Genomic DNA, 19,256 nt, shown 5'->3' with positions numbered 1-19,256 from the left:
TGTCCTTCTATATACACTGACAGACAGATACACACATTCACACACACACACACACGCATGCACACTGGCGTATGCTTGCTTGCTTTCCTTATTATATCCTCCTCTGAAGATGTGTGTGACAAGAGAGGAACAGAACAAAGAGAATATGAAACGCCAATAAGGGTGTGCAAAATATGTATTCTATAGACTCTCTCTCTTTCTCTTTCAAACATACACACACAAACACACTATCTCTCTTTTTTTGTCTTTCAAACAAACATACAGCCCCACAACCACAGCCACACACACACACACACACACACACATACACACACTCATACACACACTCATACACACCACACTCTCTCTGATCACTCTGCCCTGTGTGTTTGAAGTGGCATTATGCATTCCGTTCACTGCCCATCTCCTGATGCCCGCAGCCTGGTACCAGCCTGTGTCCTTCCTTATTCTTCTCAGTCAGGCTCTGGCACATCAGACCCTTCTAGAACACTCCGCATGACATGCCACCACTGTGGAGCCTGGAGAGCTACAGCTCAGCCATTGTGATGGGTCAAGTTCAAAAGCCCTTTATGTTCACTCGTTCTCTCTCACCCCTTCTTCCTCTCCCGCCCTCTCTCTCTCTCATCCTCCACTTTTCCATCTCTCAGTCTCTCTCCATCTCTTGATCTGCCTTGCTGTATGTATCCATTTTTTTCTCCTTTCACAGGCATGACTCATCCAAACTCAACCTAAACTTTGCCACTCATCTCTGACTCCATTTCGAGAGCATTACACTCACTTGAATAAGTTCTCTTTTTTTTCTGAAGTGCATAGACTTGTGTTGTGTGTACCAGAAAGGGTTTTTTTTGGGGGGAAAAGCTGCACGGCTAGGCTCATTTCATGTGTATATTTTTTTGATGTGGGGAGCTGAGATGCGATCTGGGTCTGATGTGTGTGCTCTGTCACTCCTGTGGCATCACTCTGTGGGAGGAGGAGAGGGGAGGGAGGAGGATGGGGGGTGGGGGTGGTAGAGTGATAGAGTGTCAGGATACCAGGGGGGGAAACGGCTTGGCAGAGGCAATAAAATCAATGAGCCTTCTCCCCCCCCCCTCTCTCTTTCCCTATGCCTCATCCTCTGCAGTCATTCTTTATCTCTCCATCCTTGTCTTCTCTTTCTCTTCAATTATCCTCTTTTAATCCCTTGATCCCTCCCTCTCTCTTTTTCTGGTACTAACAGAACTCTTCTCTCTCTCTTTAAGTCCTGTTTTCTCCCACTCACTTTCCATCGTTTAGCCAGACAGGATTATGAAGCTGCTGATCCATCCATCAACATCCCACAGCATTATCATTATCATTAGGAGCTTATCTGCTCTGACACCCAGCCAAGCCATAGATCACTGCAGACTGAACTAAATTTAAAGCACTAAATTCTACTTGTCCTTACAACCCTCAACGTCCCTCAGGCAATCAGGGAATTCAAACACACTGAGAATGAAGAGAAAGAGGGATGAGAGAGGAGTGGGAAAGTGAGAGAGAGAGAGAGAGAGAGAGGGAGAGAGAGAGAGAGAGAGATGGATGGAGAGCAAGAAAAACTGTTGACTCATTCTGTAGTGTTGGATTTGCATATTTAGTTTTAAAATATGCACTTTGCTTTGGTGCAGATCTATTCTATGGCCCAAAGCGTATTCTTTCCCTAGCCAGTCTGAAAGGTTCATCTACATTTGACTGAAAGAGGTTGAACAGCTAGCCCTCATAAACATGGAGGTCACACATCAGCCAGTGCTCAGTCTTTAAACCCTTATGTGGAGATGGCGGGAAGGCTACATTTTGTATCCATTGATTATAGTGGCAGCTTATTGTTAGAGCATACGCTCCACAAACAAAACGCTTCAGTTACGTGCCTGGTGTAGCTTCCCTATGAGGCTTAGATGCCTGCTGATCTCAGGCTGAGAAATAAGACCACAACATCACTCAACTATTAACTTTCCCTCTCCACAACAACATTCCTATTTTTCTCATTCCCCACAAACAGAATGGGACAATAAGTAACCCCCCTAAATGACTCAATCTTTAAACAAATCGATTGAAGTTTCCGCATACCATCTGATCAGCCAAGGGAGAGAGGATGAGAGAGAGAGAAAGAGAGAGAGAGAGGGGGAGAGAGAGAGAGAGACGAAGAGAGAGCGGAATGGTGACCTGCTGTGGCTCACTGTGGTGACCCTTCTTCACCTCTGCTTGCTCTGTTCTCCTCCTCCTTCTGTTTCTCTGTTTCTCCCTCGTTCCTGAGTTCCTTCAAAAGAAAGGGCGCCATGCCAACAGCCTGACATATAGTGGTATTGATAGAATGGACCTTACCTGCACTGTAACTTTGGATTAACACATACAGTATAAAATATAAATATTTATTTTCCAGTCCCCCTACGAACACAAAGACCTGAGAGTACTGCAATATACTGAAGAATTTGGGGATGATGATATTTTCTGATAATGCTTCTGATAATTTTCTAGAATCGCCACCCATACACATGCACACACACACACACATGCACACACACACACACATGCAGACACACACTCACACAAACACCAACAAATATAAAGTTGTATGTCCCCTGTGAGCAGGCCATGGGAGTTTAAGTCAGAGTGAAAAACCTTCTACTCTGCTGAAGCCTGGAGTTGTAATTTATTCGACATCTGCCCATGGCTCAGGTTTCAAAACCACATACTCAACTCTAACTCACTCACTCTCACACTCTCACACAAACACACACACAGTTGTGTGTCTACATGTCACCCTGTTATTATGGTCCTGAGACTGAGGGATAGTTTTGTCAATTTACATAATAAACGGCATAAAAGACAATAGAGGATATATTCAGTAGACAGTAAACAATGCAGAGCATGGGCTGACACCAGACATGGAGATGCAGCGTGTCTTTTGGCTGACGTGTGGGAGGAACAGTCAGAACATCAACCAGAGCTCAGCATGATTTTAACCTCCACTCCCACATCAATCCACTCTCTCTCTCTCTCTCTCTCTCTCTCTCTCTCTGTTTCTATCTGTCTCTGTCTGTCCTGTGATCTCAGACAAATGGAAGCATACCAAAAGGACATCTGGATTTGAAAGCTAATAAATCATGTATGTGAATTGACAGCTGTAATGTGATATGCTTGTTATTGATTTAGCTTATTAGGTAGACATATGGGTGTTTTTGGTGGGGGGGGGGGGGGCGTACATAGGGTGCAAGGGTGGTATATATGTGTGTGTGTGTGTGTGTGTGTGTGTGTGTGTGTATCTGAGTGAGAGCTCAGTAATGACTTGAACCTTGATCCACTCAGCCTTCCCTTGAGAGAAGAGAGGGGGGGGAGTCATTCAATTAGTCTCATTCCACCCTAACAAAAGGGTTTCCTTTCACTTGTTCTCTACTGCCTCTCTTTACACACACACACACACACACACACACACACATACTTGAAGTTTAATTCAATATTGTGTGATGGATAAGTGGATAAGCGTGTGCATGCATGCATGTCATGTCATGCATGTCTGTGTCTCACAAACCCATACTCCAAGCCATAGTACCACAAGACAACAAAGATTCTCTCACATGAATAAAGAATCTCGCTTTGACATAATATATATAAGTATTTTTCATTTGTTTTTACTAGGGCTGTCAAAATAACTGATTAATTTCGATTAATTAATTTGAGAAAAAATAACTGATTAAAAAAAATAACGCAGATTAATCGATTCCATATGACCTTTGACCCCGAGCCGTTCTAGTTAGTAACCATTACTGTAAAATGAAGGAGAGAGAAGAACATGTGCTGCCTAGATCATTGATTGGACCATTTACTTTAAAAAAAACGGCCTGATGGTGTTGACAAAAATAAAGTGTTGATTAAAATAAAGTCCTCTGCAATGTCTGCAGCAAGGAATTTGCATATCACCGGAGTTTGTCAACTCTAAAGTCGCACATTAATGGAAAGAAATAGTGTTGACATTGAGGGGAGTGTTCATTTATTTTCATTGTGTCCCCTAGGTTATATCTGTGGAATGAAACGCCTTGTATGTGAAAAAAACTTCTTCCCGAAGCACTTTTGAATTTATTTCCTCAGCATATTAGGTCATATCATAGATTATTATGGCCATTATTTAAACAGTGAAAATAATAATAAAAGAGTTTTTGAACTTTAATGTCACTAATTCTGATTATTCAATGATTCATTTGAATTTAAATATTTAAAATACTTTCTCGCAAAAATGATATATGCGATTAATTTAGATTAATTAATCACAGAGTATGTCATTAATTAGATTAATTTTTTTAATCGATTGACAGCCCTAGTTTTTACAGATAACTGATTAAGTCACCTTGAAATTCTTTGCTGTTAGGACTTTCAGGAAGGGCCACCGTGGCAACAATGCTTGACAATGCTTCAGGTCAATCACACACCCCTCTCACACTATTCCATCTCCTCTTCTCCTCTTCAGTCCTCGTTCCCTCGTCAGTGTGTCAGGCCTTTCCACCCTAATTAGGGTCATGGTCAGAACAGAGAAGTGGGACTGAGGGGGATATGGGAGGTCACACACACACACACACACACACACACACACACACACACACACACACACACACACACACACACACACACACACCACATGACTTTCCAGAGCTGGGGAGGAAACAACAGAGGCTTAAGGCCCTTTGAGGTGATTGTTTGAACCCAGATTATGGCACCTCGGATTACTGAAGCACGGTGGAGGGCATAGACACATCCTTTAATTTTTCGCCTCTGCAGGGAGGTCAAAGAGGGGACAGGGGACTCAGAAACAGGCAAACACACACACACACACACACACACACACAACAACAACACATAACATAACACACAACAACAATAATAATAATAACAACAACAACAACAACACACACAGACACAAACAAACTTACTTCTTATGGGTTTGTGTAACTGAAGAATGCGCACACACACACACACAAACACACACACACACATACACACACACACACACACACACACACACACACACACACACACACACACACAAGTACGAACACATGAACATGTTTGCATACAACACACACACACACACACACACACACACACACACACACACACACACACACACACACACACACACACACACACAGAAGATAGGTCGGCATAAATAAATAAATAAATAAATAAATAAATAAATAAATAAATAACAACCAGTGCTGTGTGTGGTGCAGAGTTTTGTGGGATGCTGCTGCATTCCTCTGTCCAGCCTTGTCCTCTCTTCACCTCTTCCCTCACTCCATTTTTCCTCTTCTTGCGTTCTTCACGCTCTCCTCCCACCCTTTCATTTCCTACCCATTCTTCTCCTCTCAAGCCTGCTCTTTCCTCCTCTTATCCCCAAGGCTCTCTGTCTGTCTGTCTCTCTCCCTCTCTCCCTCCCTCCATCCATGCACTCCTCTCCAATCTGTTCATTCAGTGTTTCTGCTCCACGAGAGAGTAAATGAGGGGGAGTGAGTGCAGACTATCAGATTTCTCCTGAGATGTGTGAAACCAGAGTAGCACACACACACACACACACACACACACACACACACAATTAGCCTTAGACCCTTTCTCTCTCTTTCTTTTCACACAAACATACATTCACACACACACACACACACACACACACACACACACACGCACACACGCGCACACACACACACACACACACACACACACACACGCACACACAATTAGTCTGACACCCTCTCTCTCTCTTTTCACACGAGCACATTTATTCTCTCTTTCTTTCACACTCGCACACACACACACACACACACACACACACACACCTTGTGGTTTGTTGAGAGCAACACAGCACACCTCCTGCTAGGACAAAAGATGGCAGCCATGCGGGGGAAAAAAACACAAACTCAGGACTTCCGGGGAGACACAATAGCTGTAAGTCAAGTGTCCCCATGGCGATGACTATTTGTTCCAATCTCACTGCATGTGGTGAATGTCTCCCTCCCTACGCAATGGGAGTGATATATTGTTACAGATGGTGTCTGTTTAGAACGCCATGTTGCGAGAAAAAAACAAATGAAATTAAAAAGTAAGTTGTTACAAAGTAAATAGAGAGCAAATAATCCGTCTCTCACTTTTAAAAAAATTTAATCTAATTTTGGACTCTGCAAGGCAAGAGAGTGTTTGTCAAACACTGATGCATAGCAGACTAGTTCTGGACTATTTCTAAAATCAAAACAATCAAAAACAAATATTGCATTGGCAGTATAATATGTCAGTGCTTGAAAGTATTTTTTTAAGCACACAATAGTAATTGGAGAACCTTAAAATGTATCACTGGAACCTACGGCCTCTTGGGAATTATTGTTTAAGTTTCATAAGCTTTCCTGTGGATATGACCAAACACCATTTTTAAAGGCATTCTATGCGAGTTTTCACTGTAATATAACAGCTTCAAAGTAATTTTGAAAACAAACTTCTAATAGGGAGAATGGTGCACCTTCCACAGCCATACCATACCAATCTACAGAGAACCAGCCTTGCGTTGCTCTCCTTCGACCTGGAGAAACACAAATTGCTTTCCGCCAACTGTGCAATAGCCTACTCTACCATAATATGAATTTTTGTAATATTTCACCCCTGCACTGCATTTCGAGATGCTTCCTGACAGTATGGGCTATTTTCTGATGCATCCCTACTGAAGAGGAGGCAAGTATACTAGTGCATGCGACTGGTGACTACAATGATCACGAGGCCTAAGATCCGTGTGTAGTATGAGGTTAGAACAAAAGTCTGCCCTATCTCAAAGCGCTCCTTCATCCTAAGATACTAATGGCCTCACAGGTTAATGGGTTTTGTTTCTTTACTGTTTCTCTCTCTCTCTATCTCCTCCATCACAGTCTATATGCTTTCATCTGACACTCGGGGAACAAGTTCAAGGCCCTTGACTCATGGGAGCGTGACTGATCAGGCCTGTAGGCTAGGGGATTAGTTAAATGATCATGTCTGAGAAAGGTTTGGACCTGTGTGCACGACCGTGTGTGTGTGTGTGTGTGTGTGTGTGTGTGTGTGTGTGTGTGTGTGTGAGTGAGTGTGCGTGCGTGTGTGTGTGTGTGTGCTTGTGTCTGCTGTTGCCTAAGAATGGTATCATAATCATAGCTTATAATATGACATTGAAAATTATGTCCATCTGATAATGCTGTGTTATTTTTAACTATTCATTAAAAAAACACTGATACAAACTCAAAATCTGTCCTGAATGCTGAAAGATTATGACTGAAAGTGTATCACTGGAGGTTATTATAAGAGTGAAAGCCAAATTGCAAATTGCCGAAATTCTATGGGAAGAGGTGTGCATCGGTTATAATTACAGCTAGCCATGTCCAGAGGAATTCATGCAGAGGGACGAATATCATGCGGTCTGCAACCCTGACGTTTATAAGAAGAAGAAAAAAAACACAACTCTTTCCAATGCAAGCAACCTAATGCCAAACCAAAGACAGTTAAACACCTAAGCTCTCATTTTAATCTCTATACAAAGGTTGGACAACTTTCTTAGACGTGGTGATTCGCTCAGCTACCCCACCCCCTCCGCCTCTCTCCCATTTCCCAGGCATCCAAAATTGCTGCAGCGCTGCTGCTACAGTCGGTAAGAATGGCATGACAGGCAGTCGTGGACGCTACCAAAACCGACTACATGGGGAGGAATAGTGTGCTTCCTTTAAAGTTTTCCTACAATTTCGCTTGTGCTGTTTTATAGACCACGTCTAAAAATAAAGACATGTTGTTTTATTTATATTTTTTTAAATCCCGAATGGAATTGTATGCTAGATCTTGACATATTTGTAACGACCCCTTTTGTGGAATGAACCATACACTCTTAGTTCCACATGTATCCCTACTTGTTACAGTTCTCCGGGATAGGCGTTCGCTTACAGAGACGATGTATCCTAGACCGAGCCTATAACGGAGCGCTTGAAAAACATAAAGAAAGGGATTTTCGCATAACTTTTAAAGGTTTATGTGGATTACAAGTCGCTTTGGGATTTGGAAGGTTGTGGTGCCTAATTTAAGGTGAGTTTTTGAATCCATGCCGTTTTCGGAACGTCTTTGTTATCTGCACTGGCCACCAACCAACTGACCCGTGTAGTAGATAGACTCTGTGAAGGATCAGACAATCGCCCAACTTTTTAGGGCAACGATTACCACCCCAACCACTGGATTTGATCGTCTGAGAATCAGTAGAGCGCATTTGTAACCGACATTAATGAAAATCGCTTTCCTTTACACGCGTGTTGTAGTGTTCTATGTTGGGTTAACGTTCTATAGTTTTGAAAGGTTAACAGTCATGCGATGCGGGATATCAGAAGTCGCACATAGTTGAGTGGTCCCACCGCCGCCGCCGCCACCGCGGGGGATTGTTTTGATTCTTTACGTTCCGTCTGTTGGGAATTGGATTGATGTGGTTGGAATTGTGCGATTAGTGACCGGAATGTTTGAATTTCGGTCGTGTTATGAGTTGGTATTATAGGTTCTGAGCTCATTTTGTAAAAACACTTCTTTCCTGGAGTATTATTATCCGACACGAAGTTGTCGCCTCATCAGCAAAGGCATTTTAACAACTGGCCGAGAAACAAACATGCTCGTTGAGCTAGGCTGTCGTTCTAAACTCCAGGCAGCACTGAATACAGCGAGCCTTTGGCATTAGTAGGCTAGATTTATCCATCAATCAGAACGTTAAGTTCCCTAATTAACTAAATTCTTGGGTCATTGTTGTGGACGGTCCTCTGCTTTGATACCGGATCCAGTGGGACTACATCAGAAAATAGGCTTCAGTCTATGTGCTGTAGGCTAGTGCTTGATGTGCTGAAGTTGGATGAAGTTGCGCGCTACGAATGTCTCTTCCGCTGCATCACGGCTGTTTTTGGGTCCTTGGAGGAGTCACGCTGTCTTTCTTTTAAATTAGCCCCCAGTATTTCTGTGCACTGGAATGGAATCTGGCGTATTATTATTAGCAGGAAAAGCAACTGCTTGTTCCCAAATAACTGCAATAACCGTAAAGGTTGCAGACGGATTAACGCGCATACCGCGCCATGTAGACGCCTATAGTCATCCTGAGTCAAGTTACAATGGTTTATAAAGGGAAATGAACAATAAAGATGATGGCTTTGAGAAAATTGGTTCATAACGAATGTCATTTCGAGTTAATTACCAATGTATGTGGCTGATACAATAGGAAAGGCTAGATCATGTCCGCTTAAATCACTGCATGCAAACAGACGAGGGAATAGTATGCAGTATGGGAGTTTGCGTATGTAAGTTCCTGGTAATGGGAAACCTATTGGAGTGTTCAAAATAGATACTAAGATATACTCACATTCATGTTAACCATAACGTTACTCAAATATCATACAACCCAGGTCGGACAACGTATTACTCTTGTCAAAGTTTATGACTTTTCCTAAATAGCTTATAGCCGGAGGCGATGGTTGGGTCACCGCGCAGACCGAAGTGTCTTCAGGATTCAGGAATGCTTGCAATTTCCTCCGCGCGGTTTGTGTTGGTTTAATATTAGCGTTGCGTTATCGCCAAGCGATGGAGACGTGTGCTTCGTGATGCTAATGTAAGCTATTGCATTAAGTGGTTTTGTAACTCTTCAAAGTCCACATTAACAAGGAAGATGAGTTAAGATGGAAGATAGTTTTACATGTGATTGCGTAATAACGTGATGCGATGACTGCTCATTCACATTTTGATTTTACCGGATGAAAGTGTGTCATGATGGAATAATCACCGCCTAATGAAGCCAGGGTTTGCCGCGCCTGATCTTAAGGTGGGAGGGGGCTGCGGTTTGGACGGCTGTGTTGGCTGCTCCGCACGTTTCTGCGGTTTGTTAATGCTTCTCAATCGAGACAGAGGTCTATGTGCTTTTCCCTGGTTGAGTTTGTGTCTCGGCCGTTTAGGCGCTTGTGAAAATCCGACCCTATGGTACCCCCCTGAAAGTATAACTTCTCCTGGAACAGTGTCTCAGTGTGAGTAGATGGGCTAGGAAGTGCCTGAGGACTGTGAAGTGTGCGGGTGTCTGCATCATTAGTCACCGTCCATCATAAGTGGTCACTGTCTGGATCTTAAGTGATTGAGACAAACGGAGCAATAATAGGTAATGTCTAGCAGTGGACTGAAAAGAAAGGAATGAACAAAATAAGTGTCCCCCAGCAAATTAGTTAAAAGATGCTTGTACATACACACACACACACACACACACACACACAAACAAACACACAAACTCAAACTCACACACTGTGTTGACACTGTGTTATTGGGTACTTATGGATCTGTTTTGGTGAATGCAACTGCTTGCATGGTGTACCAGTCCTTCTTTAATTAAAGTAATGTGGATTAAACCGAAAGCATTCAAATCAATATAAGACCAGAGTGAGCTTCTTTTACCACTCTTTGAGTGATGCAGAAAAGGCCCAGTGAAGACGTTTCTGTCTGCACTGTAATGATCACCAGTTTTGTTTGTCTCCTCTCTGTTATGTGTGTGTGTGTGTGTGTGTGTGTGTGTGTGTGTGTGTGTACGTGCGCACGTGCGCGAGCCCTTTCAGTTCTAAAGACACTCTGTAATTACTCTGATTACATACCGAACTAAAAAAAAAACATTTGAACTCTTGCTATTGCAGTCAGTATGTACACACACTGCATAGGTACACACATTTAAAACATTAAAGATATACCAAGACAATGCATTGCACACACAGAGAAGCCTTCTCATGCTTGACCTCCCAACCTTGGAGTGCCTTACGGCTTCAGTTTGCTTCTGCAGCATGTATCTTTTTTGAACACGCACACACACACACACACACACACACACACACACACACACACACACACACACAGACAGAGAGACATGGGGGTCTGGGGATCAGGTAGTTCACACTGTAGCTATGAGTGTGTGTTTGCATGTGTGTGCTTACTCCTCTTTATGGCTAGCCCACAGGCATGGGACCTTCTGAGTGCTCTCTCCCTCTCTCTCTCTCTCTCCCTTCCCGCATTAGTCCTTTTCTCTCCTCTTTTCTGCTCTGTGTGTTCTTTCTTTCTTTTCTTTCTCTGCCTGCTTCTCCCTCTCTCTCTCTCCCTCTCTCTCTCTCTGAAGTACTCCGCCTCAGGCATCTGTGATTCCTATCAGTGAGAGAGAGAGAGAGCAAGAAAAAAGGGATGAAGAGAAAAGAAGAGAGAGCTGGACGTGGAGGCCATCAAAGAGATATATGGAAATAGATGGATTGGGGGGGGGGGGGGGGGGGGGGCAATCCAGACATGGAGTGAGAAACAGGCGGTTGTGGAGACTGTTGTAGTGGGGAGTGTGTGTGGCGTGTGCTTTGCATTAGACTACATGAGGAGTGTGTTATCTGCTGAGATAAACATGCACACATGCCGGGGCCACATGGCTCTTGAGGAATAACCTGTTTCGGCATGGCTGTGTGTGTGTGTGTGTGTGTTTGGTTGTGGAAGTGCAATTAGACCTTTTGAAGTTAATCTGTGTAAACTGTGACCCTTCACTGCAGGCCATCAGCTCTCAGGTTAAGTTGAAGGCACGGGCTGATTCTGAACTTCCTCGGACCCTCAGGTTTGGGTAGTTATATCACTCCCTGCTAACTTGCGCTGCTTAGGGAGAGATTCAATTCAACTCATAACTACTCATAGATAATAATAATAATAAATAGACAATAGTTTGCTAGTCATTAAACATTTACCCCCACAGCTGTGCAGATTAGGATGGTAAGACCTCAAACCTTTAAAGCTTAAACTCTAGCCTTGTTCAGTTAACATGAGAACATATACATTTGTGTCCTGCAATACAGTATATATGTGCTGACAACTTCTGGCAGCTTCAGATTTTAACCTCACTGAATTGGAGTACCTGCGTTTGTATGTTTGAATTGGAGTACCTGCGTTTGTGTGTTTGAGTCTTTGCTTGGTTTTTGTTGCTTTAATACAGAATAGATTGGCTAAACATTGGCAAAATCTTTACTGTCATTACACTTCACTACATTACATTACATTCAGAGCCAGGTGGAGATGACTGGTACAATCAGGTACCTAGGCACCAACCCTTTTCCGCCCAGTAGCTGTTGTTTTTAGCTAAGCTAAGATGACTCCCCTCACCTTCCAAATGTGTCCAGTTCGGTAGCAGGAGCCACACCCACTTGCTGGTGAAGCCTGTGTATGTTGTTGTTGTTGTGGTGTGTTTTTTTTGTCTGTGGCTCTCCAGAGAGTAGTTGATCTGACCCTTGTGTGACCTGAGATGATGACCCAGGCGGTGGGTGGGTGGGTGTGTGGATGGGGTCTGGCTGAGTGGCCGTGACATGGGGAGCCCCTGTGTTACAGGAACCCTCTGGACTGGGTCACTCAGCTGAGTGACTGTCCGAGGAATTATTTATAGATAGTTTATAGAAAGAAATTTGTAGTACTCTCAAATGGAAGGATGCCTAATAGAGCAGTATGGAGAACTGGATCTAATTAGGTGAAGTGTGGGGGGCAATACGAAAGGACACCCAAAATGGAAAAATGGAAATATTGAGAAATGCTGTCTTCTTAAAACGCATATTCAGTTTTTGAAATTTTGTCTCCATACACACATCTGAACACTTATACTTTTCTTCTCGCAATTCCATAGCTATTCCTGTCATCCTTTGGCTTAGTTTAAGTCATGCCTGAGGATCTCTGCACACCTTCTCTCTCTCTTTCTATCACTCTGTCTCTTCCCCCTCTCTTTCAATCTTCTCTTTCTTTCTGTCACTATTCATTCTCTCTCTCCTTTTTTCATCCTTTATCCATTTTTCCTTCGCTCCATCTCACAGTATGGCTCTGATCCTCCCAGGCATCTGTGAAAAATACTGCCAAGGCGGAAAACGCCAGAAAGAAATGGGTCATTTCTTTTCCTTCCCCTCTGTGCCTCATTCTGTCATTCATTCGTTCGTTCTTTCTTTCTTTCTTTTTTTCTTTCTTTCTACCTACCTGTCCCTCCAATTGTAACATGCTCAAAGTTGTGTTTTTACTTAGGCATTGATTATGGAATGCTGTTAAGACAGAGCTCTGCCCGCCAACATTTAAAAGAAAACAGCCGTGCAGTCATATGCAAACTTACACACACACACACACACACACACACGCACATACACTCAGGAACTCCTCCACCATGTTTCCGGTTTGGAACTGAGGATTGAATTTCTATTGTGTGTGTGTGTGTGTGTGTGTGTGTGAGTGTGTGCCATGGGTTGACTTCCCATTGTCTCGCTCGTTCTATTGAGTGCTTTAAGGAGAAATTCATCCAAAAACGTTATCCATTAGCCTTTACTTTAAAACAACATCTTGTTGTTGACATACCTCTCTCCTCGCTCTCTCTCTCTCTCTCTCTCTCACTCACACACCCAAACTCACACACACAGCTCCTGACAAAAGGTCGAGGTGTTTGCTCATCACTTAGCAAAACAGTCGTGCCAATCAGAAGTGGGTCAGACACTCGCGTGATGTGAGGCATAGTTAGTGTGATAGAACCTCTGGCCACTCCTCGTTGAGTAGAGCGACGCTCACTAACTGAAAGCAAGCACATGCATTCAGGCTCACAGAGAGACCAAATGTCAGAGCACTGTCTGGATTAAACCAGTTAAGAGTTAGCCTTTTTATGCACGCTAATCTATGTGTGTGTGTGTGTGTGTGTGTGTGTGTGTGTGTGTGTGTGTGTGTGTGTGTGTGTGTGTGTGTGTGTGTGTGTGTGTGTGTGTGTGTGTGTGTGTGTGTGTGTGTGTGTGTGTGTGTGTGTGTGTGTGTGTGTGTGTGTGTGTGTGTGTGTGTGTGTGAGCGACTACAGGAGGGACACTCAGAGTGCCATTCCTGTCCTGACATGTCAAGCGTCAGTTTTAAAGGTGTGTGTTGCTTGCATATTCTTCTTCTCTCTCCCTTCCTCTCTCCACCCCCTCTCCCTCCTTTCCACCTCTGCCTTCTCTGAGCCACATGGAAGCCAGATGTTTTGGAGTGAAAAAGATGCCCAACCTTTCCTTTCAGATGCTCACTATAAATACCTAGCCCACTGTAGCTGTCCAGCCAGTTCTCTCTCTATCCATACCCCCAACTCTCTCTCTCTCTTTCTCTCTCCCTCTCTCTCTCTCTGTGTCTGTCTGTCTCTCTCTCTCTGATGATATTTATACTACCCAAATTCAGGGTGTTATTCCAACTCTTGAATTGTTTTGGGGGTTTTGGTAGCCAACACGATGGTGAGGTAAGACCAGTCCATTAGGTGTGTGTGTGTGTGTGTGTGTGAGTGTGAGAGACTAGCCTGACGAGCCAGACCCACATTAAAATAGGGTCTGGGCACTCACCGTTAGCAGTGCTCAGTCCGAGGGGCGGGATAATCGGTTGTCTTTCAAATTCCCTCTGCACGCAATAGGACAGCGCTGAGTCTCATGCGTTTTCCCACCAGCGGAGCTAGTTGGCTAGTTCAAACTTTTGCCATCTTAAAACAAGCTTAACTCATGTCACACTGTTGGCCAACAGCAACATCCATCTTCTTTGTTTTCAAGTAGCAGGGAATTCAAGCCAAACCGTTGCAACTCTGCCATCAATCATTATGTTAAGCCCGCCTAACAACTCTATAAACGATTTGATTGGCTTGATAGAAGTTTAATTTTTCGAGCTCACAAGCCAACGGAGAGTTGCTAGACTAGCCCTGGAAGCAAATGTAATTTGCTGCCGCTAGGGTGCGTCTAGATTTCTAGGCTAGTGAGAGACAGAAAGAGAGACACAATCCTGATTAAGTTACCGTTTTGTTTTACCCAGTTACAACAGACATGAGTGGCCCTAGAGAACATTGTTATTCAGCACCTTTAGTGCCTTTAAATATTCGGAAATGCAGCATTTCATTATGGAAATGCATATCTTTCCACAGAATAGCAAGTTCTGATTTTTGCACCATCAGAAGAGTGTCAACAGAGGGAAAATGCTGATGAATTTTGAGTGTTTATTTGGCTGTAATGCACCAGCACTACAACAAGAAGGGTTGCTTGGTAAAGGAGTCATTGTTTTTGTTTGTCTGTTTATATGTTTGTATACAGGTATTCAAGCAAGAGCATAATAAACCTACTGACCATGACATGAATACATCTGTGCTGCTGTGTGTATATATAATCTATAACCTGAGCTTTAGTAGAGATGGGCATATTCACAACTGTCATACTGGTACTGACTGGTCCTGTATAGACTCTTGTATAGACTCTTGAATTTCCCCTTGGGGATTAATAAAGTATCTGTCTGTCTGTCTGTCTGTCTGTGGAAATCCACAAAGCTGCACTGCTATTTTGAAGCTGGGCTTGTGTATGGGGTAGAAAAGGTATATTATCCAGAGACAGTCAATCTGGTAGATAGAGAGGCTGCCGGTCCTCTGAGAATGTGAACTATTGAACCAGTGACAGATATCCCTTCATGATGTACCGTCTTTTAGATACACTTGACATTTTATGTAAATACGTAAAGAGCCGTAAGCCGTAATAAGAGTTTACAGTTTTTCTCAGTCGCTTTGGTGCTTTTCTCACATCACTATTAACATTTGCACAGCAGTTAGTGCATTTCTCAAAACAATTAGTGCAAACTGCAAAACCTAGTGGATAACCTGCAAAAGCACGTCACTTGCTCAAAATGGATAGTCCATTCCTCAAAGGCAAGTAGTTATGTCAATGAAACTGCCAGTGTCATCAAAATGAGAAGTCTTGACACCATCGTTTATGAACAAGATAGTCAAATGGCTTTGTCATGTTTTCATTACGACAGTTTATGCTCTCAGTGTTTTCCCATGCAAAAAAAGGTCAGAACTCGGTGACACTACCTGAAAATGCTCAAGACAGCACTATACAGTACTACAGTACAGCCATTTTAAAACTACAGTAAAGTTACAACTTGCTGTAGTTAGGGGAGTAAGTGAGTACAAGACACTGAATATGTACGTTTCACAGTTTTACTGTATATGCTCTTTGCAATTCTACAGCATTGTGACAGAATTTGATAACTAGTTCACCAATTTTGTATGTAATGACTCAAGCAATGAAATGAAGACTATTAGTTTTATTGGAAATGACTATTCAGCATCCATAAGTATAGTTCATTTTGACTGACATGACAAAGCAACTGATATATGTTCAAAAGCATTTGCAATTTGTTCAGAGGAAGGAGAAATTGCTACTATGATGTGCACAAATGACTAAATGTTGTGGAGGTTGAACTAATAGTTATGAGAATTTTCATTCTGATCTGAGAAAAGCACCAAAGCGACTGAGAAAAACTGTAAACAAATCGTGGACCTAAGAGATTTGCAGCTGATTCCATGTGTGGGGCCTTGCCAAGGCATGGATCACACAAATCATTCCTTCCTTCCTTCCTTTAAAAAACCTCCACAGCTGAGCAGCACACGGGCTTGACGAGACTTGTATACACACACCCTCTCTGAAAGACACACACACACACACACACACACACACACACACACACACACACACACACACACACACACACACACACTTGCTATGAGTCATGATCCATCTGTTTGTTGAGAGAGAGGGAATTCCCTGAATAAACGCTGTCGTTCTCACCTGCTCTAGGTCAGTAGTAGGAACGCTACCTATTACCACCAGCCCCCTATTTCCGCACTCTTACGTGTATGTCACTTAATATTAATTTCTATACAAACCAAGACGGCGGATTCCTAAAGAAACGCAAGCACCCACACCATAAGTGTATCTAAATTAGCTATGTACCAAAAATTATATTTTACCGTGACGAAGAGCAGTACACAGTGTTGTAAGGCTGCGTGTACAAATCCGCTTGGAGCTCCAGTGGAATTTTGATTTGTGACGAGAATTCTCGGTCTAACCGTTCATGTGCCGTTGAAAGGGTGGACATAGACGACCCACCAAGCCAGCACTAACCTCCGAGCGTGGTAAACAAAATCGGATATTTCAGGCAGTAAAAGCCCCGGTAAGAACCAAACCAGATTTTGTTCAAATCTACACACCTATGGCTACTAAAAAAAATGTAAGGTTTATTTATCAAATGTTATTTTGAAGTATTAAAAAACATTGTTGTTTTAGAATTTTCGAACGAAAGGGGTGGTAATTGGAGGCGTTACGATAGAAGGGGTCTGTTGTTATCACCTGCTCTAGGTCAGTAGTAGGAGGGGGTCTGTCGTTCTCACCTGCTGTAGGTCAGTAGTAGGAGGGGTCTGTCGTTCTCACCTGCTGTAGGTCAGTAGTAGGAGGGGTCTGCCGTTCTCACCTGCTCTAGGTCAGTAGTAGGAGGGGTCCTTCAGTTCCAGGGCATGTGAGAATGCTCATAATGCAGCAGCTCTTTTAGGTGACCATGTTGGTGAACACTATGAACACTAGTTTCCCAGATGCTAATGTGTACTAGGCCACATACACTCATTTGGCCTGTTGCTCCAACAGGGTGTAATGCAGTCTCTGCATTATGAACAATGTAGCATGCATAGCTTTTGTGTGTGTGTGTGTGTGGGGGTGTGTGTGTGTGTGTGTGTGTGTGTGTGTGTGTGTGTGTGTGTGTGTGTGTGTGTGTGATGGTCACTCACAGAGAGAGAAAGAGAGAGAGCGATTTTAAAGCACAAACCCAAGTGTATACACATCAGAGCACGTAAGCTGGTGCTGGGAGGTCCAAAGCAGAGCTGTTGATGTCTTGTCATCATGAGTGAGTGCCTGGGGTGATGATGAGATAATTAAGATGGTCGGATTGGCAGCGTGTGTCTGACTTGTTAAACCCGATCTGTTTACGATCGGTGAAAAGCTCACTCTTGGCGGAAGGCCCGACACCAGCTTCTGACCTTCTCTTCTAACGAGGTTGACATTTTCAATGGATGCCGTTATCTTGCCGATGATCCAAGCATCTTTTGTACGGAGACATTGTGTGTGTGTGTGTGTGTGTGTGTGTGCGCGCATACATTTGTGTGAGGTTGTCTGTGAATAACACGTCAATAAGCCTCAACAATTTGTGTTCCTCACCGAGTAACTGTACGTTTTGCTATTTGGTATAACTGCCATGTCTGTTTAGGCTCTGTGCTGCCATGTTTGCATTAAAGCTGCAGTTGGCAAGTCTGAGAGATTGAGGGGACTTAGCCAAAATGTTTAATGTTTACAACTCTCATGCCCCTCCCCCACTACCACCGAGCACTCTCTAATCGAGTTTGTGCTCATCAGTGCGCACCAGACTGCACCAGACTGTGATTGACAGTTAGATCTTTTCTAAAACTGGCTGATTTATGTTGTTATGTTGTTGTTTCAGTGAATATGATCAAAAAAATCTTGCCAACTGCAGCTTTAAAGGGGAAAAGAGTTTTCTTTAGCTTAATTTACCTTAACTTAACAACATCATCATTGGAATGGTTACATGACTTTTTCCAGGTTGAATGGTGGCTGTCTTGCTTTCCCCTAGCATCTTTGAGTGGAAAAACTAGCCTTGCAACTTTGGTTGGTCGAGCCGCAGGCCTCAGAGTCAGAAAGTCTCGTGGTCTCGTGGTCTCGCAATGTAACAAATTGCTTTACGGCACTTCACATATACACGCCAGACACCGGCTAGAACAAGGTAGCAATGGAGTTTCTCAGACATCCTTTATGGCAGAGCCGGCGAAAAGAAGCAGAGAGCGAATAAACCGTTGTCTGAGGAACAGGAACAGAGAAAACGGCAGACTGACCGAGCGAGGAGTGTCATGAAATATATACTCTGAAGCTGTAGGGGGAGCTCTGTAGAGAAAACTGTGAGCAAAAAGCGAGAAAACAGCAAAGAAATGGCCAAATCTGCATAGGGTCCCTTTAAGAGTGTAAACTCTAAATGATTTCCTCAAATGGGTCTGTGGGTCCTTCATGCCTTTCCTTTTCCACTCTCTCAAGGATCTCAAAACTGTCTCTTTTGAGAACACACACCAAAACTCCCGAGGAAGTGGTGTTGGGTACCTGCAAAGGCCAGTGTCCTGTTACAAGTTGTAGCTGACATTTAGGTGAATGTGAGTGGTTGTTCAGGGATTTAGAGGATTTCATTTCTGTGCTCTGGTAACAGTAGAGCGGTCATGTAGCCACAGGTCCCTTTTTGTGTTATGGTAAGAGAGGCCACTTGATTTCACAGTTGGAGAATGCAGATGTTGATCACCTTAAAATGTGTAATTTGTCTGCGTGTTAAGGTGTTTGTGTGTGTGTGTG

The 19,256-nt window shown here is 43.3% G+C and overlaps 1 protein-coding gene across 2 annotated transcripts in view; it reads left to right on the top strand.

Moving 5' to 3' along the window:
• Positions 1-7,940: 7,940 nt before the first annotated feature.
• frmd6 (FERM domain containing 6) overlaps positions 7,941-19,256 on the top strand; it is a 31,998-nt gene continuing 20,682 nt past the window's right edge. For both annotated transcript variants that reach the window (XM_076299174.1, XM_076299173.1), the window contains exon 1: positions 7,941-8,082. The gene's annotated coding sequence lies outside the window, so the exon portion shown is untranslated. The remainder of the gene's footprint in view (positions 8,083-19,256) is intronic.

This window comes from Alosa pseudoharengus, unplaced genomic scaffold, assembly GCF_046254945.1.
Source record: "Alosa pseudoharengus isolate Yale_2024_CS ecotype anadromous, Long Island Sound unplaced genomic scaffold, YU_APseudo_1.1 YU_APseudo_1.1_scf_22, whole genome shotgun sequence".
Classification (NCBI taxonomy): domain Eukaryota; kingdom Metazoa; phylum Chordata; class Actinopteri; order Clupeiformes; family Clupeidae; genus Alosa; species Alosa pseudoharengus.
Note: the sequence above shows the minus strand (reverse complement) of the source record. Positions and strands in the feature narration are given on the sequence as shown.